The 8,063-nt window shown below is 41.4% G+C and overlaps 1 long non-coding RNA gene across 1 annotated transcript in view; it reads left to right on the top strand.

Annotated features, from left to right (window-relative positions):
• The first annotated feature begins 202 nt into the window (after positions 1-202).
• Positions 203-8,063, top strand: part of LOC134502539 (uncharacterized) — a 51,160-nt gene continuing 43,299 nt past the window's right edge. Inside the window, exon 1 of the long non-coding RNA XR_010068459.1 lies at positions 203-510. This is a non-coding gene — a long non-coding RNA (uncharacterized LOC134502539). The remainder of the gene's footprint in view (positions 511-8,063) is intronic.

The raw sequence follows: 8,063 nt of genomic DNA, 5'->3' as shown, positions 1-8,063 counted from the left end.
GGGGGGGGTTCTGGAAGGGGCTGCACCAGCTCTCTCCCACCCTCCGACCCTTAATTCCTTTCCCCCCGTCCTCAGACTACCGGAGCTAGCTGTTGTAAAAACTGGCCTTGATTTTCAACTGTGGAGGGCCGGCCGCTGGTGGGGAAGGAAAGGAAGTGGAAAAAGGGGGAGATTTTCAGTGTGTCCGTGCGTGCGTGTGTCTGTGTGTGTATTCGCGCGCGCGCCTGTGTGTATAATGTTAAAGGTTCTTTTTTGTTTTCTTAAATAGCAACAGCAACCATTTGCAAGTTCAGCGCCCTGGCAGACAAGTGTAGTCCTTAGCTTTCCTGCCCTCAAAATATAGCGATATGCATAATTTCTTCTAAAACCGGGGTTGGGTCCCGTCTGAAGCTAGGAAAAGCCAAATCCTCTTACTCCTTCCCACCAACACGCAGTCTGTCCTCCTTTCCCTCGCTTTCAAAAAATTTGCTCTGCTTTTGTGGAAGACTGGAATTTCGGCACCTCTGAAGGGTGAGTTTGAAACTGCTTTTTCCAACCCCTTCTGAGTATTGCAAGATGCCTTTAAATTTTCCCCCAAAGATAACTTTCCAAAAGGGGAATGAGGGGGGTGGGTGTAGATATATACACTTACGTGACTACATTCTTGCATGCTTAGTTACTACCAGGTGAATAGTTAGGCTGTAGAATATGTCTGCTTTGGTTATGGAGAACAGTTGCAAAATGTTCACTCCAGCTAAATAAAATACTGTCTGTACATTGTATATATAGTCATTTATTGCATAAAAGGGTCTGTTTTTATTGGCAATAGAATCTGATTTCTTTCCTCTTCCTACCCGCCCCCAAGAAGCTTTTGTATTGCCCTCTAGATGTTTTGCGTTTACAATTTCCTAACCTTCTTAATGCCAACTTTTTTCTCGATATTTTGTTTCTCTACGGTTCCTGCCTCCCCCAGCCTTTGGATGGATGTATGGTCTGGAGACAATAGTATTAGGCATAATAATAACAACAACAACAATGACAGCAACTCTCATAATAATAAATCTTTGTGGCATGCGAGGAATCGTGGAATGCGCCCCTCTCTGTCCCTGAGACCCTAACTTGTGACGTTTTGGTTTCAAGTCCACGGGTTAGGCTCTCGGGAGCTGTGAGTTGTGCCACTGCGTCCTTCTGCAATGTGTTAGGAATTGGGGAGGGGGGGCATTGGGAAAAAGGAAAGTAGTTTAATTAGAAGCTATTCTTTGCCTTTGTGTCGCTGTGGCTCGTTTACCCCACCCCCAAATATCTATCAGCTTTTTTTTTTAAAAGCTGGTCACAAAGGCTGGGCTCAAAAAAACATTTAATAGTAACTTGGGTATGGATCCCGTGCATTTATTGTCATGTTCATTTAAAGGGGTGCATCCTTTTGTACCTGGGCTTGAAAGCTCATGCATATAACTTTGCAGAGGGCTCCTGTGAATGTGGAGGTGCAGGTAGAAATCTCTGCAAAAACAGACTCCGAGAAGGCTTGCTTTTTCGGAATCCATTGGAGCTCCTCTGCTGGAGTCCTCATTTCGATAGAGGGTTTCAGCCAGAGCCCCCCAGCACAGGCTGTAGGGTTGGATCTTTAACCCCTCCAGACCACTTTCCCTTCTCCTCTTCACGCCCAACATTTGGGAGTTCTGTGGTCTTTCTGCAAATAAATATTGATAATGGATCTAAATGCTTGGCGAGATAAGAGTTTGCCATGCTTGTGGGCCTGCCAGTAAAAGTAAGTCCTTATTTCTCCTGAGCACCCCCCACCCACCCACCCACCCACCCTTTGCACATTCTTGAGAGCAGCACACAGTACCTTTAGAGCGTAACAGAAACAGCTCAGTACCTGGGTGCTTGACCTCAATCTATCTCTCAGCTAAAATCCCAGCATGCTCCCTGCTTCCAGGTTTCAAAACTGAACCATATTTCATAGGCAGATCTACTGCATACAGAGAGATGGTGGGTCGCTGGGCAGTCGTGTGCAATTGTTCTTCCCCAACCCCCTTCTCTCTCCGGGCGCCTGCTTTAATTTTTCATTTTTTCAGCATTCCGTTCAAGACAAACGGCTTATAAAACGACCGCAGGGAACAGCTGGGGTTGTCTTCCCAGGTCAAGTTCTCCCTAGTCTGGCACATTTTTGCAAGGGGTACATGGAACCTGTTGGAAATAACCCTATTGGTTAAAAAAAAGATTGCGGAAATTGCTATGTTCAGAGGTGTGATGTGATTCTGAAAGAGGCTATGTTTGCTCTGGTGCCATTCCTTGATGTTGCCTTTGCTAAACAATGTATAATAAGGTTCTAACTGCCTTGCCTTCTAAGGGGTGCGCCCTGTTTGAGAGAAGGGGCTGCCTCGTGGTTTTGTTGCATTTGTCCAGAATGCAATAAGGATGAAATCAGAAATTGAGGCGAGAGGCCCGTTGTTTAATCAAAGGTGAATCCTGTGGATGTGCCCCACTGAACTTAGTAGATGGTCTCTGGGAGGCATATGCATGTGGTGGTTGGCCATAGGACTGCAGTCTGATGCATGGTGACTTACAAATTAGTCCCACAGAAAACTGAGGCTCATGTGTGAGTAAAGGCGCTTAGGTTTGTGATACGCATCAGCTTGTTTGAACCGTATGAGTGGAGAAGCGGTTTGAAAATTGGGAAAACACTTTATTAATTTCACCACTCTTGCCCCTCCTCAAAATTAAAGGGAAAAAGGATCAGTTAAATAGAGAACAGTACCCTTGGCTTGCCATTGGAGGCCGATAGGTATCATTCGATTTACATTACAATAACTGGCATGATTTTTCCAGTGGCTATTCTGATCTTCCAAAATCCAATACAAAACTGTAGTGAAGTCTCCCAACCCTTACCCACCCACCCGTTTTTAAAAATTGTACACCTAAAAATAACCAGGGAAAAGTTTTTGTTGTTTCAAAACCTTGCTGCAGATGCAGAATCCTTCAAAACAAGGGGTGAGACTGGTTTTATGCGCTTTCAAGAAATTATCTTAGTGCTTTGGTGGGTGCATAGTTCACAAAACATCTCAGGCTGGGCATCAGCAATCACTGAATAGAGGATTAAAATTTAAAATGAAAGAAGCCTTCCTTCCTTCCTTCCTTCCTTCCTTCCTTCCTTCCTTCCTTCCTTCCTTCCTTCCTTCCTTCCTTCCTTCTTGAACTGCCGTGCCACTCCTGACTACATTCTCAAATCAAATTGGGCAGAATAATTTGGTCTAGCAGTTTAGGTGTGATGGAAATAATCTCTTTCCAAACCCTGTCCCTTGGGGAAAGGTGGAAACAGCAAATTTGTCCATGAATCTAGAAGGTGGCTGGGTGTACAAGATTCCATAGTGGGGAAAGGTGTAGTAAAATAACAATGCATAAAGATCCTTTCTTTCATGCCATGCTCCACAACAATACAGAAGCACCCTTTCTTCTTTCCTCCTATAGCACAGACCGGTTTATCTGCCTCCCCCCCTCCCTCCGTCCCTCTCAGAAACACATCAGTGAAGTTCAGTGAAATGAGTAACATAATTGGGAGTTGGTTCAATCACTACCAGTCTAGACTAGTCCAGACCCATCAATTAAGCAGGGTTGGTTTTTTTTGTTTTGTTTTTTGCTTTAAAGGGAAACCACACTCAACACAAGTAGGCTATTATTGATAGGGATCTCCCTCTTTTTCCCAATGTGCAAAGTCTTAGCAAAATCCCAAATAAAGGGTGGGGGGGAAGAGAGAGAGATTTAGAAATTTTATACAGGGGGGAAATAGGAAATAGGAACTTTATGTCACAAGAGAGAATAATGGTGAAAGACCCCAAACGAATTCTTCTCTCCTTCTCTTCCATATTTTTCACGCTCCAGCCTGTTTTTTTTTTCCTCCCCCCACCCCCCCAAGCAAATGAAGGAGAGAAGCTATAAACTTGGCTGTGGCTGATTCTTGCCTAGGTTGGCATTTGTGTCATCTCTGAGGTGGGACTGGAATGTAATTGCGTTATAAATGTCTCCAGTTGGAAGAATTTTTAGGTAATCAAACAGGAATTCATGTGAATAATCAGAAGCACGTTTTCTTTTGCTGCTTTAAAAAGATTATTCTTTTTCTCTGGATCCTTCCTTCCTTCCTTCCTTCCTTCCTTCCTTCCTTCCTTCCTTCCTTCCTTCCTTCCTTCCTTCCTTCCTTCCTGTTGTACTAGGAAAATCAACCTTATAAAATCAAGCCATGTTATTTAGGCCACTTTAAAATTGTTCCGTGTTTCCTTAACTGTGCATGTGTAAAATGGGGGCCAGTATTTACACACACACACACACACACGCACACTCATAACAGAAAAGATAGCTGGCCAAGTTTGGCTTCATTTTTTTTAAAGCATGCTTCTATTTATTTCCATTCTTGACTAGCTTGAATTACAGTGTATTGGATTGCTTGTACTAAAATGTACCTTAATGGGATTCTGCACTTTTGTCTTTGAAAATGACAATACCTTGAAAATTTCACACGCTTATGTTGGCATTTTTTGTGCATTTCGGTCTTGCAAGCACACCCAACTTCTCTAACAGGAGGGTTTGCGCTAGTTTAAAGCTCCAGGATTAAAAAGGATGGTGAGCTTTTGGTCTCCCGCTTTCTGGCTCTTTTCTGTTTTTCGTTTTTTGGGAATTCTTGGTCTGTGATGGGCCAGGCCTACTCTTTGCGAAAGTCTTTGTTCCTCTTGATCTTTCAAGAGCTTTTGAATGCAGGTGGTATAACAGCACTTGGAAGCCAAAATGGAGTCCAATTTCTCTATCTTGCTTTATCTCACTCCTTTCAGGCCCTTAAGTATTTTCTCGGACCTGTTACCAATTAGATGGCTGACATACAATTAAAGAGCTGGTCCTGATGAGATTATTGATTTGCTTCTAACTGATTTCTAATTTTAAGATCCTTTTCACATTAAGAAAAAGAAGAATCTCGCCAGCCCACGGAAAAGCCAAATTCATCTCTGGTTTGGCTTAGTTACTCACTTTTCATCACAGGCTGACCCTTTTTAAACCCTTTAAACGCATAATTTGAAGGTACTTGTTTGTCTGCCCTCTTAAAATTGCCCGTGCCCGTTCTTCCAATAGCATACAGAAAAATACATTTGAAGCAGCTGTATTATTTTTTTTCTCCCATGTGGCTCTGTGGATTTTCCCTTAAATTGTTATAGTTCTTAAATTCTCCATGTGATCTTAACAAACAAGCAAATATAAGTTTTGGGTCCGTTTGCAGAAACCTGTAACACCGAACCTAGGAGGGAAAAGAAAAGGCGGCAGAATTCTTTTTCTTCAAGTTTATTGTCTGATCCTTTTTCAAGTGATGGCCACAATCAATTTCAAAAAGATTCCCTCTGCCATGGTTCAGGTTTTTAAGGTTGTGTTGGCCTTCCCTCCCCCTAGCACAACTCCCCCATGGCTTAGAGAGGAAAAACCTTCCTGTTTTTTTTTTTTTTACTCCGGAGAACACACACATTGTTTCAATAATCCAGGCAATAAATGCTAATTAGTAATGCTTGAGGACCCTATCAGTCAGAGTAATTATCATAATTTACCTCTTTCTTGTTAAACGCATTCCTTGCTAATTTACATTTTTAGAAGAACAATTGGACTGGTCCCTTCTCCCCCATGGATGGGTTGGGTTCCTATCTCTCGTCGCCTCCCCTCTGCAACCCGGCAGTTGCATTTGCAAATCCTTCGTTCCAGATCTCCAACTAGAGCTTTCCTCGGCCATATATGACATTTGATTTTTTTTTTAAAAAAGAGTTTTTTCTCATTAACCCATTGCGCCTCCTCTTCCCAAAGAAACTCTTGCTGAGAGGAACAAAGGAAGGCTGTCTTTATAAAGACACCATTAAGAAGAAGCAGAAGCAACAGATAAAATGTGTGTGATATGGGCACCTATTTCATGCCGCAAAAAAGAGAGATAATTAAATAATGTGCTTGTATTTGTAGCTAATTAGTGCCTTTTTTTTTTCCTTTAATGTGCTCCTTCAGAAAGCAGGAGGAAAATAGGTCCCCAAACTATCCCCTGTAAGCTGGGTCTCTCAAAGGACCGCATCCTTTTATTTTACCCCTGCTCTTCCCCTGTTCATTTCCAGCTGATAAAAATCAGCTCGAGGTTACTAGGATTTGTGCATTTATCAATTAGGCCTCTCTTGTGATGGCTCTTTCATTCTCCGCAATGTGATTAGCGATTTGCAGCCTGTTAGTATTTTCTATTTCTGATACTCGTACCGAGGGCTGGCATTCCCAGTGTGAACCGGTGGTGGCCATCAACAAAACCCAGATTAAGAAAATTCAGCTCCTTGGCCATTGATCTCATTCCTTTTGCTTTGTTGCAAAAGAGATGAGAGATCAGTCTGAATTTATTAGTGTGCAGATGGTTTGAAAGCTAAATTGCTTTGATTTGTACACACACCAGGCTGTTTCTTTCTCATCTTCTAGCATGTTCATTGAGAAACTACTTCTCTCCATAATCCCACCTCCTTGCCCCCTCCTATTCTGTGTTTGCATGTTTAGAACATGGTGCCCCCCCCCCCTTTCCAGGAACAGCCTGGGACACCCCCAACCTCCTGTCTGTTTGCAACTTTCTATGGAATTCAAGTCTGGCTACTGATTGCTTCTTCTTGTCACCAATATATTCTGGACCCTACCGTGCCAGGCAGACATTCCTTAAACTTGTGGGGCATGAGCGAGACCTGCAGGCCTGTTTGGGGAGACCTGATTTCAAGGGCATCTGTCTTAAACAAGCTCTATGGTCTGCGATTACAGAATAGAGCACAATAGGGACAATCTGCTTTTGGTTCCTCCTGAAAGTGAACAGAAGCCAGAAGATGCATCTGCAAAGCTTGGATGCTCTTCTTGGAAGTCATCTTTTCAACCGCGATTAACAATATCATCACACACTGCTGGGGAATATATATAATTACACTGCTTCATTTACCAATATATGTGTTACTGTATGCTGACTCACCCCCGTGATATTCCACTTGCACTGAAAGTAATTAAATGTGACTCACCCTGATACAAAATTTGGCAAGGTCAGGAATAGCAATCTGCTTTCCCATCATCCACGGGCTGGTCAGTCAAATTTGCCATATTTTTTTTTTGAAACCAAGGCAAAACTCTTTTCCAATAGCCCTGGTTTTTGCTCCTTCCAAAACATTGAACAGCCATTCTGGAGAAATTTGATAGCACTTCTTTTTTTTAATAGTAATTTTATTAAGCATTATACTTAAAAAGATAAAAACTAATACAAACTTTAAAAAATTTAAAAAATGGAAAGTGCAAAAAAGAAAAAGGTAACAATATAGTAAAGAAAAAGAAAAGAAATATTAAAAGAAATGACTTCCTCCTTCATCACAAGTATAAACAATTTAGTAACTTACCACCTTCTCTTAAAATATAACAAATGATCTCTTCTTCCCATATCCCATCCCTTATCTATAAACAAATCTTTAAAGCCTCATTGTTCAGTCCTGATTAGCAGAAGTCCATTAAGGGTTACCAGAGATAACAAATCTATTTTAACCTTGACCAAATAAACCAACTTTATATTCCTTCCTTTTACTTTTAACAATCTTGATATTGAACCCCTTCAATTAATGTTCTAGAACTTGATTACTTTTCATTTTTTCTATGTCCCTTCTCACAAAATTCTTCAAAGCTTTAACAAGTCTCTTTTGTAAATCCAATATAAGAACATTATCCAGATCACTCTTTTGGTTTGTTATTTGTATATCCCTTTTAATTCTTAAAACATCAACCAGTTTAATTTGTATATCCAGTGTAGCATCTTTTTCCATATCATTCTTGTAGTCTGCCAGTTTTCAATCCACTTTCAGATCAGTCTCAGTCCTGTTGGTTAAACTTGTTCCTCTTCCATTAAATGCAGTCTATCTGTAAGGGCAGACACTCTCAAAATTAACTTCTGGATCCATGGTTCAAAAATACCATCCAATGTTAAAAGCATTTTGCTCCATTCTGTATTTGTAAGTCAAATTTAAGTGTTCTTCTCCTTTAACTGTAATCTTTAGTTCCTTCTGGTTCCCTCT

This window comes from Candoia aspera, chromosome 9, assembly GCF_035149785.1.
Source record: "Candoia aspera isolate rCanAsp1 chromosome 9, rCanAsp1.hap2, whole genome shotgun sequence".
Lineage (NCBI taxonomy): Eukaryota > Metazoa > Chordata > Lepidosauria > Squamata > Boidae > Candoia > Candoia aspera.
The sequence above is the reverse complement of the archived record's forward strand: the minus strand, read 5'-3'. Positions and strand labels throughout refer to the sequence as shown.